The 16,300-nt window shown below is 31.9% G+C and overlaps 1 protein-coding gene across 2 annotated transcripts in view; it reads right to left on the reverse strand.

Annotated features, from left to right (window-relative positions):
- The window catches only part of LOC111714139 (calponin homology domain-containing protein DDB_G0272472), a 29,048-nt gene extending 20,438 nt beyond the window's left edge, over positions 1-8,610 (reverse strand). Inside the window, exon 1 of one of the 2 annotated variants that reach the window (XM_023489185.1) lies at positions 8,538-8,610. The gene's annotated coding sequence lies outside the window, so the exon portion shown is untranslated. Of the gene's footprint in view, positions 1-2,200; positions 2,287-8,537 lie in introns of those variants that run through there. The other variant, XM_023489186.1, reaches the window with a different exon arrangement.
- Between the last annotated feature and the right edge of the window lie 7,690 nt (positions 8,611-16,300).

Below are 16,300 nucleotides of genomic sequence, written 5' to 3' on the forward strand. Positions count from 1 at the left end.
ACATAGGTTCACCTTTCTTATCTCCCTAAACCTAACTATATGGATTTATCTCCTAAGCTCTAAACCTGAATGGATGCAGGTTCGTCAGCTCCGTTAACCAAACTATTCAGATTCAGCTCCTATATCTCCGTAAATCAGAATTTAGGGGAATTTCCTGAACTTTAAATTACGTACTAATGGATCCTATTCAATACTGCGACAAGGTAGAAACAAATTATAGTTTTAGAATTAAAACCTAATATCTATCTATCTATCTATCTATATATCTATCTATCTATCTATCTATCTATCTATCTATCTATCTATCTGGTTTATTAGAATGAGGAAGCCTGTATAAACCGACCAGAGATCATATTTCATATTCTTTGGTTTACAGTTTAAACACAAAGCTTTGATTTCAAATTTTATCCCATCGATTGAACTTTATTGCAAAAGCAAAAAGATAAAATTAAAGATAGCTTCAATATAATTTTAAATACCCCCCCCCCCCCATTTACCCCATTCACAGCGGTACCCTTTATATCTTTATCTAAATAATAAAGAATATATTATTGTTTTGCTTTCTTTAAACAGAGGCTCGACTCGCTTGAAATCACGATGACAGTCTCATTGATACAATTTTTTAAAAGTTTTCTTTTTACATTCAAAAAAAAACAAGCTTAGGTAAGTTTGTATATCGTATAAAAACGACAATTCATGAAAAAAAAACTTTACAAAAATTTGTCTGTTGCAAAAAAACATCATTGCAAAATTATCATTGTTTTCTTTACTTTTTAAGCCAAGGTTATTGTTGATATGTTTGTTTTATTAATATACCAAAAAATGTAAATTCATTAATTATAGCCAATATAAATTTTAAAACCCTAAAAGAGAACTTCTTTTAAAAATTTTGTACATTGGATTGAAATTATGTTAATTGTTAATTCTAGAGCTAGTGAAATTTTGCTTTTGAAGAATTGTTTCAATTGCATGTCAATTATAGATTATTAAAAGACGAATCAATGCAGGCAGAACTACTTAATTTATTGTCATTAATATTAATACAGATAAAATGCAGGTTTTCAACAAGAAAGATTAAAAGATATTATCGGGTTTAACCTGATTTTTCAGCATTAGGATGAAAGCAGTTAGATTCAATTATGTTTTTACCTCGTCATAAAAATCTGGAATTTATAGGTTTGAACCAGAATCAATATACAGGCAAACGACTAGAATATTTTAGAGCACCGGGCGAAAAAAAGTACAAAAAAATTTGTTAGAAGGTAAATATTTCCGGAGTACAGTTTACAAAGACATTTAAAATTTAAAAGATTTTAAGAAAGGGAGTTTAAACTGAAGTGCGCCATGCAGAATACGATCTAAGCTGGAAACTCTTGTATTGTGGGTATCAAGATCAATGCTTGATCTTGATCTTTTGCTAATCTGCAGATTTTGATTTAATCTTTATTCGCTATCCCGCATGGTAATCGTACCCAGTCAGGGGTTGAAGGAAGCTTTAATCAGGGGAGGAAGAACTGAAATGAAGATATGGAAAGGTAAACAGTTTTTTAGATTCTCAAATTTAAAGTCTCCATAGTGGATATCGAGATCAAGCGGTCGGTATTATAAGCAGCTCAGATTACTGATCTGTTAAAACATACATTTTAATGAGTGCCCTAAACGATTCACAACACTACCATTTCATTCTTTATCTCAGCGACAAATGTAGATGCTTTTTTTCCTAAAAACATAAATTAAAGGGACTAAGAATTGAATTTGACCATTTCGGGGTTTTTAAAACTGTAGAAATTAACAAGTCACTTGCAGATATTGCAAAGTTTGCACATTTTCAGATGGAAGTTAGTTAAGGGTTAAAGGGTTAAAGGGTTAAAGGTTAAAGGGTTAAAGGGTTAAAGGGTTAAAGGATTAAATGGTTAAATGGTTATAGCATTAAAGGGTTAAAGGGAACCGATGTGAATTGATTTTGTGTTACAGAATTATGGGGATCAGTAAGATTTTGTGTATGTAACACCAAGGGTAAATGTAAAAAAATAATGAAATAGTTGCTATTTTATAAGCTATTACTATTTATTATCCATCACTTTTCAGGTATTCTTGATCAGGGATGATGCCAAACTGTTCAGCAAGTAATCTAATGCTACGCACAGGTTCAATAGTTGACGGTCTTTATAATAATTTTTATCAACTATAGCATCCTCACCTTGACGAAAACTGTCTCTTTAAGATTCGTTTTAAGTTTATATATTTTCCACTGGAGTTCAACTGCGTCGGAAATCCTGTTGTGAACTGACAGGTTTTTAATGACGTGTAAATTGTATAATTTAAATTAAAATCTAGAGAATAGAATAATTAGTGCTGGAGGTCCAGCATAATTTAGGGAGTAAACACATACTAGAGATTACTCTAGAGTCCACTTAACAGAGTAAAAACAAACTAGAGTTTACTCTGAAGTCCAGTAGCAGAGTAAACACCAACTAAAGAGATTACTCTAAATCCCAGTTAACAGAGTAAATAAAAACTAGAGATTACTCTAGAGTCCAGTTAACAGAGTAAACACAAACTAGAGAGTACTCTGGAGTCCAGTAGCAGAGTAAACACCAACTAGAGAGATTACTCTAAATCCCAGTTAACAGAGTAAATAAAAACTAGAGATTACTCTAGAGTTCAGTTAACAGAGTAAACGGAAACTAGAGTGTACTCTGGAGTCCAGTTAACAGAGTGAACACAAACTAGAGTTTACTCTAGAGTCCAGTTAACAGAGTAAATAAAAACTAGAGATTACTCTAGAGTCCAGTTAACAGAGTAAACGGAAACTAGAGATTACTCTAGAGCCCATTTAACAGAGTAAACACAAACTAGAGTTTACTCTGGAGTCCAGTTAACAGAGTAAACACATACTAGAGAGATTACTCTAGAGTCCAGTTAACAAAGTAAACACAAACTAGAGTTTACTCTAGAGTCCAGTTAACAGATTAATCACAAGACCAGTCCCGTTGACAGAGTAAATCTTAACATAAAATTACCAGATTCGGAGTCTTCTGCAAGGGGTGAACCTACTCTCTATCAGAGATATTTTTTTTTTAAATATTCGTTTTTTTTTTTTTACATTAAAATATAAAAAAAATTTAAAAGTTTTTTATTTAACATTTTCTTATATTTTCTATAAAATTAACGTGAGAGGTAAACTATTGTTGGTCTAAGAATCCTTACACGTTCATTTACATAAATAATAAGATTAAAATATTCAAGAAACAATATTTTCAATATTTTGCTCCCTTCTATCCTCCCTTCCTACCTACCTACCTTCCTTCTTGCTTAAACATCAACCTTCCTCCTTATTCTCTTCTCCTGCTATTTGCTTTTCTTTTATCCAATAGCCTTTAGATCCTTCTTTCCTTACTTATGTTATTATTCTCTTTCTTAATCCTTCTTTTACATTTTTTCCATCTTTTTTTCCTAAAAATTATATTTTCCATTTCCTTTTCTCTAGTTTTAAATATCCCTGGAAATTATAAGAAAATGAAAAGACAGACCACTTTTAGAAAAGCCCGGGCTAGTAATTACTTTCCGAATATTATTTTATAATTATACTTGTAAAGTTAGGTGGCTGAACACTGCTGCTAATTGAGTCTTCATCTTGTTACTTCACAATGACGAATAAAGTATCAAATTTCAGGAGCTTTGTGACTTCAAGCCTTAGTAAAAATAGAAAGAAGGGAGATGAGAAGGGTAGTNCTATTCAATAGCTATGCGTTAAATGTTAAGTAAGCAATTATGAATTAACAAAATAATTTAATTTGAATCCGACCAAGAACCTAACGGAATAAATGGTAAAATAAGAAACAGGATGAATGAGAACGGTTGGATAGGTTTGAGATGGTATCCGTAGCTCCAAACTTATATTTTATACATGATGATAATATAATAATATATATTTGAATTAAATAGTTTCCGCTGTTCATGTTCAACGAAACTAAGATAAAAAGATTGTAGTTTAATTTTTAAAACCCAAACTATACTAAACTGAACTGAACTGAACTAAATTAAATTAAATAAACTATAAAAATGTATATATGCTCTTTAATAAATTGTACATTTATTGTCCCAGCTTTGTTATCTTTCCTGATAGCGCCTTTTTTAACCTTAACTTGATTTTATTAAATAAATAGATATTTTTTTTTCAAGTTGATCATTGTTGTTATCTTATTTTTTATTATTGGTTTTATATTTTTATTCTGAAAGGATAGTTTTATGTTGATCTTACAAGACTGGTTGAGTAAGACTGATATTGCTCTGACAGGTTGGTTTAAGACCAGATGGTTTAAGAATGGTTTATCCAAATGTGAAAAACAATTTTCTTAAAAACAATTGTCCAGAAGCATCCTGAGGGAACTGAGTTATTGTCACAAAATCAAATTTTCGAATCCCTATATCTTTGCAATCTGTTGGTGTAAACCGTCGATAACTTTTAACTTAGAATATAAAATCTAACAGAATCAAAGTTTGTAGCAAGAAATAATCAGTCCAAAAAGTAGAGTTAATTAATTAATATTCGGAAAGTAAAAGTAGGTTTTTAGCAAAACAAAAATTCGCCCAGTTAATGTTTTTGAAAAGTAGTTCGCATATCTTTGTACTACATATGATGCACGTCCTATAATATGATGTACTCTAAAATCATAAAATACTCCTTTTTCAACGTACGGAATCTAGAAACGTATTCGCGCTTAGAATTTTATATCTAGGGATAAAGACAACTTTGAACCAAAGACCTGGCTCCGATTAAAAGACCGGTCTCAAAATTTTATAGATTATTTATAAAGGAATCGAGTCTTTGTAACAAACTCTGGTTTTCTAATACCTATATTTGTTCCACCTGATGGTGTAAACCTTTGATATTTTAAACTTAGATTCTTTCATCTAACAGAATTCATAGTTTGAAATATCTAAGGTCTACGCCCTACGGCATTGGGTTGCAAAGATATAGGGGTTAGAAAATCAGAGTTTGTGACAAAGACTCAATTCCTTTGTGGAGTTCGCTGTGACTAAAGTGCTTACGGAAGTACAGCGTAGAGAGGATATTGTTGATTGCTAAAATCCTTCTCTAGCTTTCTTCTCAGAATAATTCAAAACTTTTCTCTTTCACACTTCATCTTTTTATTTCTCTCTTTTCCACACTTCATCTTTTTGTTTCTCTCTTTTTCACACTTCATCTTTTTGTTTCTCTCTTTTTCACACTTCATCTTTTTATTTCTCTCTTTTTCACACTACATTTTTTTATTTCTCTCTTTTTCTCTTCTTCGACACTCTTTCTTTTTATATCATTCTCTTTCTCACTTTGAAATTTTTTTCTTTTTCTCTTCCTCACTTTCACAATTTTTTTTTCTTCTCTTTCTTACTTTTAAACCTTTTCTCTTTTTTTCTTTTGCCAACAAATATCCTTTAAGAGAGAAACCGTTTCGTTTCCTTAGTTTTCCCAGCATTAATAAACCTAACTATTAGATATAATTAATTGCCAAGACATTTTTCAAATCTATCTATCTTACTATCATAAATATCTTACTATCTATCTATCTACCTATCTAAAATATCTATCTATCTATCTATCTATCTATCTATCTATCTATCTATCTATCTATCTATCTATCTATCTATCTATCTATCTATCTATCTATCTATCTACCTACCTACCTACCTACCTACTTTTACGTAGCTATTCTTTATTTACAAACAATAAAAATCCTTATCAATATTTTCATTGTAAACAATTAATAAAAGAGTCTATTTATTTTATATGGTTTCTCCCTCTTGGATGATGTAAATCAGAATTTTAAATTTTGTCGAATTCTTATCACAAAAAGAAATTTTATTCTGATTTATTTACTAAGTGTACACGTAACCTTCTTATTAAACATACCAAAAAAACTAGTAACTAGGTTTATTAAAGAATAATGTTATATTAACATTGAAAGCTTTTTTTTAATGATTTTTGAGTTAGTTTTATTTAGTTGCATAACGATGAAAATTAGAAATCATCCAAGATGACGCTCAAGAGACTCTGTTCCTTTAGGTAATCTACTAAACAAGAGTCATCAGTGCAACCCAGGATGTTTTTGCTATAGAATCCCTCGTAAAAATACTAGATTAAGAGTTTACAGTCCTTTTGCAAGCCCCGGTTTTAATTGAGCGCCGGCTTAAATCTTGATAAATTGAATACAATTTTAAGTGGAACCAACCATAGCTGAGCCGCGGTTTAAATTTAAGCCGCGGCTCAAATTCTTTAAATTCGGCCTCTGGAGGAGCGACGAGATCACAAAGTCGTTCACAGCGCCCTTTCAAACTTTATCTGAGAAAAAATGAGGATGATTTTGTTGTTTTTGTTGTTTTCCTCCATGCGTCAACCTGAAAATCTTTTTTTTATAAAGGACAAGTTGTTATGAAATAATCTAAGTTTGAAATATTAAAGGTTTACACAACCAGACTGAAAAGATATAGGGGTTAGACTATTCCTTAGTTAATTTAATTCAGGTTACTTTAATAAACTAGAACTCTTGTAGCCTATCGCTTAATCCTTATCCTTTGCGGTTAAATCCTGTAATATCAATGTAATAACATGAATATACTATATAAATATTATACAGCTTGAATATATATCTTATATATCTAGCTGCTCAGTTTTCTAAATTATACAAATCTTACTCCCCTATTCTACCCTATTTCAAAATTATAGAATTTGCCTAGAACCCTCTCCCTCAAACTATTGTTAGAAGCCTCATTCTAAATCATGTATCTATAGTATTCTATGTATATTGTTATAAACCTACCCTACCCTTCCCTTGTTTCCAGTCTATTCTCTACAAGTAATCATCCCTCCCTCTTCGTTTCCTTTTCCACATTCCCCTTTCCCTTTCTCTGTTTCCAGTCCATTCTTTTCATGTACTCACCCCTCCCTTTTCATTTCCCTTTCCACCTTTCCAAATCCATTTCTCTGTTTCCAGTCAGTTTCCTTTAAGTGGTCACCTCCTCCCCTCTTCCTTTCTTTCTCAACCTTCTCAACCCTTTCTCTGCTTCTATTCCATCCTCTTCAAATGCTCAATCCCCCCATTCCTATCTTTCTCCTTCTTCGCCTAATTTCTACATTTCCCCAAACCTCATCTCCTTCCACTTTAAACCACATTTCTCAGGACACTTCCCCCTTCATCACCTCATCTGTACTTTTTACCCGTTTCCATTGGTTTCCCTCCAACCTCATTTCTCCATTTCACCCTTTAACAAATCCCCTTTCCTCCCTTTCTCTTCCGTTCTCATTCCAATCTCATTTCTCCATTTCACCCTTCAACAAATCCCCATTCCTCTTTTTCTCCTCCGTTCTCCTTCCAACCTCCATTCTTTCTCTTTCCTTTCTTCCTCTTCCAATCTCATTGCTCCCTTCCTGATCCCTCCCCCTCCAACCCTTCTCTTTCGGTTCTTCTTCTTCCAACCTCATTTCTCCCTTCCATACCCCCCATTTATTCTTTCTTCTTTCTTCCCCTTCCAACCTCATTTCTCCCTTCCTCACCCCCCCCCCTCTCCATCCCTTCTCTTTCCTTTCTTCTTCTTCCAAACTCATTTTTCCCTTCCCTACCCCTCTTCCATCCCTTCTCTTCCTTTCTCCCCCTTCCAACCTCACTTCTCCCCACTAATGATCAAACCAATCCATTATCTGTATAATTAACCAAAGCGCGCACTATTGTTCTTTTTGTGCTCAGGTATTGTTTGTATGAGGGGTGGGAAGAATTCAGTACTATTTATTTATGGGATTACAATTGGATTTCTATATTTTTTATGATTTTCTTTTACAGTTTTTCGTTTAAGTAGAAATGATAGAAATGTATAATGAACCTGTATATTTACAATATTATTGTATATACAATAATATGTAATAATATCACTTTTATCTTATATTTACGTAATTCATTTTTAAATTACATATTTCAAAACCAAAAGAACATATTAAATGTTTTATTCTACATTTTATTTATTTTCTCATCCTTTTTTTTCTATTTCTTTAAACCTATCATCTACTCTGTAAATTCGACATAGACGTAGACCGCTATGACAAGTTTTTTTCCGTACTTTGAAGTGTCGCAACACCTTGACCTTTAATTACTTATACTTTTGTGTAGGCCTATAACTATAAAGAACCTTTTTTAGCTTTAGTTTTTTAGAAGTAATTAGCATACTTTTTAACGATTTTTGCGTGAATTTGACCGTTTAACCGTTGAAAAGATAGAAATTGACGATATCTTTTACATTGTTACTCAGACGAAGATTTAAAGGGTAATGTTGTGAATTGTCATTTGTTTTGAAATTGTGTTGACAGTCCCTTTAATCTACAAAAATGGATCGGTATTAAAGAAAATGATGCAGTACACTATTATAAACCTACTAATTTGATATTTTGCACACATGATTGAACCAGGACGCCGGATAAACACAATATTTGTTATTGTGATGAAATCAGAAGATTTACCAACTATTTGACAAATGTGAGAACTCACCAAGTTCTCTCTCTCTTAGCTCCGTGTTAATCACTACTCACGCTCACGCAGTCTTCTTCCGACTAAAGAGCTGAAGCTGGACAGCTCTAATACTCCTGGACTCATGGAGAAATAATTACGGGACGGAGAACTTTTATTCTCAGCTCATCCGTCTCTCTCCAACCTGCACTGGAGCCTACGGTAAAGCAAACTTTAAGAAAGAAGAGAATCTATTAGTTTTTTAAAGGTTACCAAATATTTTATGTCACCGGACGCTCTGTCCTGTTCGATTCACCTTGAAAAATACTCTTTCCATCTATTGTTCTATACTAGTTCTCCTTCTCTCTTTAATAACATGGAGTATATCACAGGACGGATATTGTTATAAACTAGTTCATCCTTCTCTCTTTAATAACATGGAGTATATTACAGGACGGATATTGTTCTGTACTAGTTCTCCTTCTCTCTTTAATAACATGGAGTATATCACAGGACGACTAGTTATATGTTCCTCCTTCTCTTTTCAAAACCATGGAACATATAACAGGACGGATAAGTTTATATTACTCTCTAATAAGACCACCAGAGTTGACAGTATATGAACTTGCAATATGAAGTAAAGGCTCTTCACTAATAAACCGTGGGCAAGATGACCCATAAAATATGAGCTAAACCTACATATGTTTAAAGCAAACACATACAATTTCTAGTTGCTCTGCAGTTCATCCGTACTGAACATTTTGTACATTGACCAAATAGAGGATATATTCATCTTTTTAATAACTGTACTTTTCCCAGACAATTCAGACATTTTACAGAGTCTGTACACATCTTTCTAAAACTGTAAATACTTCCAGAAACTGTAAATACTTACAGAAACTGTGAATACTTACAGAAACTTTAAATACTTCCAAAAACTGTAAATACTTCCAGAAACTGTAAATACTTACAGAAACTGTAAATACTTGCAGAAACTGTAAATACTTCCAAAAACTGTAAATACTTCCAAAAACTGTAAACATAATCCAGAAACTGTAAAAATAATCCAGAAATTGTAAACATAATCCAGAAACTGTAAATACTTCCAAAAACTGTAAATACTTCCAGAAACTATAAATACTTCCAAAAACTGTAAATACTTCCAGAAACTGTAAATACTTCCAAAAACTGTAAATACTTCCAGAAACTGTAAATACTTCCAAAAACTGTAAATACTTCCAGAAACTGTGAATACTTACAGAAACTGTAAATACTTCCAAAAATTGTAAATACTTCCAGAAACTGTAAATACTTACAGAAACTGTAAATACTTCCAAAAACTGTAAATACTTCCAAAAACTGTAAGCATAATCCAGAAACTGTAAAAATAATCCAGAAATTGTAAACATAATCCAGAAATTGTAAACATAATCCAGAAACTGTAAACATCTTCCGGAAACTGTAAACATAATCCAAATACTGCACAAATCTTTCAGAAAATATAAATATCTTCCAGAAACTGCACAAACAAAAAAGAGTTTTAGTAAAACTTTGTAAAATTTCACTTTAAACATTTACAAAAGTAATTAAAATTTTCATACAATGATTTGATCTATATATATATATATATATATGTACGTCCAAGGACTATGAACTATATAAATATATACGTCCCCAAGGACTATGAACTATATATATACGTCCACAAGGACTATGAACTATATATATATACGTCCCCAAGGACTATGAACTATATAAATATATACGTCCCCAAGGACTATGAACTATATATATATATACGTCCCCAAGGACTATGAACTATATATATATGTCCAAGGACTATGAACTATATATATATACGTCCAAGGACTGTGAACTATATATATATACCTCCAAGGACTATGAACTAAATATATACGTCCAAGGACTATGAACTATATATATATACGTCCAAGGGCTATGAACTATATATATTTCAAGAAAAGGTTGCATAGAGACTGATAAACATAGATATACTTTGTCCTTGTGTGTCTCTAGTATATATATCGGAGTCAACTATTGTCAAGAAATTGATATTTTCAAGAAACCATGACAAGAGGTTTATTTCTTCTCTACTCACTCCTGCGGATTATAAACCAACCAAATTATTGCCATAGGGGTTCGGAAATGGCGTCGGATGAATTTAGGGTACTTTAACATTAATCAGGCTGAGGAAAACAAATGTTTTAGATTCCTTCTTCAAGCCAACCTGAGTAGAGTTTATCTTGTAAATATTGTCCACAAGTTTAAGTCAAATGATAGTTGAATGGAAAAGTCTATTTTCCAGAGCTGGAAACTTTTAAATGAATAAATAGACGGAATGAGTTTAACCTATTACAGCTCAGTTGAATTAGATACAGATAGTTGAACTACTTCTCTGGTTCAGGTAAAGGTTTCTCTAGAGTAGAAGTTTTACTAGCCTCAGCTAGATCTACTTATTCTTGTTATACCGATATTTTATTTTGAACAATTTCAAATTTAATAAATCAAACTTCTGAATTAAAAGTTTTCCTTGTACAATAGCTCCATAACATTCAAAAGTTCGTTCCAACGCACTTTCAGATGTTGAAAATCTCATAATTATCAAGTATTTTATTTTCTCCACAAACGTTTATGTTTTTTATATTAGCAGGAGTTTAAAACTCAATTCTATTCTCTGAGTAAAAATTAATGTTTATTTTTACAATGACAAGTTAAAAACAAACTTAAGTATACTCTCTCCTCCTGAAAACTTGAGCTTGTATTTATTGGTTTGAATTATTGTAAAAATATTTGTTTTTCTATCCTTGTTTGAACTTAGTTTATATTAGGACTAAATGCTGATTAAATGCATGAAATAAAAACTAATTAAATTTCTTATTTCCTCCCATAATCTCCTCTCAGACGGTAGACACTACAAACACATTACAAAAGCTATTATGTGGAACCCAGTTTATGAATTAAAAAACCATTTTCAATAAAAAACATCTTTTTGAATTATTATACGTTGGGATTTATTTCGGACTCTTATTTCTAATAATAAATCTACAAAAGAATATAAATCCTAGATTAACAAATTAGTTTAATTTAATGCATTTTTCTTATTCAAAAACTATCAAAATTGTCTGATAACCGCAGATTATATCTGTTTATAACTTTCTTTCCGAAATTACTTTGATCCAAATTGATGACCCCCTCCCCTTTCAATCTTCATTTTATAGTAAACAATCACCCCCCCCCCCCCCCCCCCCTCCGGATGACTCTACATTTTTCAAGTTTCAGCATCTAGAGCAGGGTAGAGTAGGGTATACCCGGAGCTGAACCTAAACCCTGGACTGAACCAACCACCTCCAGATGACGGAGATACATGCTCTGCAGAGACGATTAAATACAATCAGAGCTATCTGTTTACAATTAACATCTATTTTTTATATCATTCTGTATATCTAGATATATATAAAGTAGTACTCTGTTTGTTTGTATGTCCGATCATAACTCAGAAACTCTTGACCGATTTGCCTCAAATTTTGATTGAGTCAATTGGGAGGACCACGGGAATGTTCTTAGGTTGGGTTTGAGATTCTAAGTTGAGTGGGTAAACGGCGGGATTACCTGTGATTACCCTGAGCATGTTTGGTTTCTAAAGCTAGTTTTACATAGTTTTACATAGTTTTACTTAGTTTTACAACTATTAGGTATTTTATTTTCTAAAAAACCGTCTATATGCTTTTTAATAACCTGGACTGAAAACTTTATTATTTTATCTTAAAATACCTAAAACCATAGAAATTGATTCTTTGCAACAAAATCAAATTTTCTAATCCCTATATCTTTGCAACCCGATGGTGTGAACCAGGTATGTAAATTACAGGTATCGGTGATAGGAAAACTAGTTCTTCAGCAGTTCAAATACGGACATAAACTAGTTCTTCAGCAGTCCAAATACAAGAAAAGAAACTAGTTCTTCAGCAGTCCAAATACGTCACAGAAACTAGTTCTTCAGCAGTCCAAATACGTCACAGAAATTAGTTCTTCAGCAGTCCAAATACGTCACAGAAACTAGTTCTTCAGCAGTCTAAATACGTCACAGAAACTAGTTCTTCAGCAGTCTAAATACGTCACAGAAACTAGTTCTTCAGCAGCCCAAAATACGTCACAGAAACTAGTTCTTCTGCAGTCCAATTACGTCACAGAAACTAGTTCTTCAGCAGTTCAAATACGTCACAGAAACTAGTTCTTCAGCAGTCCAAATACGTCACAGAAACTAGTTCTTCAGCAGTTCAAATACGTCACAGAAACTAGTTCTTTAGCAGTCCAAATACGTCACAGAAACTAGTTCTTTAACAGTCCAAATACGTCACAGAAACTAGTTCTTTGCAGTCCAATTACGTCACAGAAACTAGTTCTTCAGCAGTTCAAATACGTCACAGAAACTAGTTCTTCAGCAGTCCAAATACGTCACAGAAACTAGTTCTTTAGCAGTCCAAATACGTCACAGAAACTAGTTCTTTAGCTGTCCAAATACGTCACAGAAACTAGTTCTTTAGCAGTCCAAATATGTCACAAATAAATATACGCTAATCCTATCGCCTATACCTGTAGTCTACATACCTTGGTGTAAACCATTAATATTTTAGATTAAACAGAATTCATAGTTTAAAATATGAAAGGTTTATGGTATCGGGTTGAAAAAATACAGAAATTAAAAAATTAGAATTTGTGGCAAAAGTGTATTTCCTGTATATCCGGCTGTATTACCATTCATGCCTTGAATGTACAACAAGAGGTATACACTACAAACAATTCTAAATGTGAATAGAAACTACTGTTCTCTCAGTAACTATTTATTCTCTCTGTTCTTGGTATTTAAAGGACATGAAGTAAACTTGAACCAAATTAGATCTTTAAATCCAGAATCATGAACAAACAATTTTATAATTACAACATACCAAAATAAGATTAGAAAATTTAAGTCAATTCCCAGGAATTTAGAATATCTCTGATTTAAAAAAAACCAAACAATGTTTTTAATTTTCTTATTTATTTTCTAAGAGTTTACTGCTAAATAATATCTTGGAAAATTTGTCTTTCATAAAATCACCATTTTCAAAAAATATGAGTTCTTTGAATAATTTCTTTAAAAGAATATGATTTCTTTGAATCTTCTTTTTCTTAAACCATCGTTTGTTGATTTTCTTTTTCGATTCTCTTTTATAAACTATGTTTCATTAAATGCATTCACGAATCACGGATCACGAGTTCTTAAAATATTTTCTTACATAAACCATGATTTTTCATAAATCGTGGCTTTCTTAAATTTTATTTTTCAAAAATCGGGGTTTCCTAAATTCTTCACTTTCTTAAACCATGTATGGTTTCCCAACATCTTCTATTTTATGAATCATCGCTTTAAAAGAACTTTAAAATTAATCTTGTTACAGATTTACTGCCGACAGTCTTCATAGGAACATAGAATCAATAAGTCTATTTAAATTTTCTATTTCATAAACTATTTTTTTCTTAAATCTACTTTTTTTAAACAATGAATAATGTGAATGTGAAATTAGTTTCCTAATTTACTAAAAAACAGGATGCAAGTTATCAATATTATCTTACCTACTATATAATGCACTCTATAAAGGAAGATAGGAAAAGATAGAAATTTTGCGAAATAGATATGAGTTAGTTAAAAAAAATGAAGAATTTAATTTTTTAAAATTTTTTTCTTTATTTAGATAAATTATACTGATTATGTAAAATAAACGTTTTAAAGATTATAAAAGACTAATCTAAGAAGAGGATGGAAAGAATGAATATATGCCCGAAGGAAAGATGATTGATGGGTTTAAGAATTTAAAGTTCTTGTTTCTGTATCTATATACTCTCAGCCTGCAGCAATAGGACGTGTTACACATCAGCCTATGATAATGTTGAAACTGAAACCCTAAAATTACAACGTGCATCAAGAGAAACAATCTCTATATCGTTCTTTTATCTAAGGTAAACGGGTTAAAAACCTGACTCTACAAATCAGTTTTACCCATTAAATATATTATTTTTAATTAACTTTAATTTTACTTATTCGTTGAACTAAAAATGTGCAGAAGGTGCTATGAGATACAAAAATGTGCAGAAGGTGCTATGAGATACAGAAATGTGCAGAAGGTGCTATGAGATACAAAAATATGCAGAAGGTGTTATACGATTACAAAAATGTGAAGAAGGTGCTATGAGATACAAAATGTGCAGAAGGTGCTATAAGATTACAAAAATGTGCAGAAGGTGCTATGAGATTACAAAATGTGCAGAAGGTGCTATGAGATACAAAAATGTGCAGAAAGTGCTATAAGATTACAAAAATGTGCAGAAGGTGCTATGAGATTACAAAAATGTGCAGAAGGTGCTATGAGATACAAAAATGTGCAGAAGGTGCTATGAGATACAAAAAAAGTGCAGAAGGTGCTATGAGATACAAAAATGTGCAGAAGGTGCTATAAGATTACAGAATGTGCAGAAGGTGCTATAAGATTACAGAATGTGCAGAAGGTGCTATAAGATTACAGAATGTGCAGAAGGTGCAATAAGCTACAAAAATGTACAGAAGGTGCTATAAGATTACTAAAATGTACAGAAGGTGCTATAAGATTACAAAAATGTACAGAAGGTGCTATAAGATTACAAAAATGTACAGAAGGTGCTATAAGATTACAAAAATGTACAGAAGGTGCTATAAAATTACAAAAATGTACAGAAGGTGCTATAAGATTACAAAAAGGTGCAGGGAATCTCATAATTACACTCACAGTAATTTAAAGAGGGTTAAAGAATACTCAAAATGACTACAAAAGCTCTCAGCTAGAGTTTACACTCTGTGTTTAGATGTAAGATTAAGCAAGGTTATATATTTATTTGTTTATGGTAACATTTGGTTGAAGGAAACCGTAGTTAATTATTTAAATAATGCTCTGATGATATATATCATACATATATTACACTGGTTGTATGAATGCTAATATGAGAGAATTGTAAAATCTATATTTAATGATTGTTTGTCTTTTAAAAAAGGCGGAGAAATAGTAATTATGAAAAATAAAGTTTTCGCGAAACATGTAGAATGGAAAAATACTGAATTAGGACATGTTAGGAGCCAACTCAGGCAGAATATTGTCCATAATGGACAGGTTTAAGATAAACTTATTCTCTCCTTTATAGGACCTTTCAGTTAAAGAGGGGCATTCACGATTCACAACAGTACCCATCAAACCTTTGACTGATCAGCGAGGACAGAGAACTCAGTGCATTTGTTGTCTAATAAGCACTAAATCTGAAGTGTACGCTAGCGTAGTTTGCCTCCAACGCGGTTTTAAAATAATTGAATGTGCATATTTATATTCTGCCACTTCTAGAATATAAAACAGGTTACAAAATTACAAGAGTTTATTTGGATAAATAATGAAAAGCCCGTCATCCTTGATGAGTCAAAGGTTCAAAGGGTACCATTGTTAATCGGGAATGCCCCTTTGTAAAATGATGGCCACTTGAAATTACGCTTACTGTCACTTTAGGAATCATCTGATACCAAGAAAAGTTACTAGATATAAAATTCAACTATGACTCAATCTCTCCTTTTCATTTTGAAAACACTACGATTAAAGTAAAACAAACCTTTTTCGTGTACAATGAAACACAGGAAAAATAGACACTTTTTGAAGATCCTCAACCACTAAAGAGGAAGCATCACTTTTTTTTCACTATCCTATAATTTCTCCTACAAATTTTCACTTTGC

The sequence above is a fragment of the Eurytemora carolleeae genome, unplaced genomic scaffold (assembly GCF_000591075.1).
Source record: "Eurytemora carolleeae unplaced genomic scaffold, Eaff_2.0 scaffold1519, whole genome shotgun sequence".
In the NCBI taxonomy this organism is placed as follows: domain Eukaryota; kingdom Metazoa; phylum Arthropoda; class Copepoda; order Calanoida; family Temoridae; genus Eurytemora; species Eurytemora carolleeae.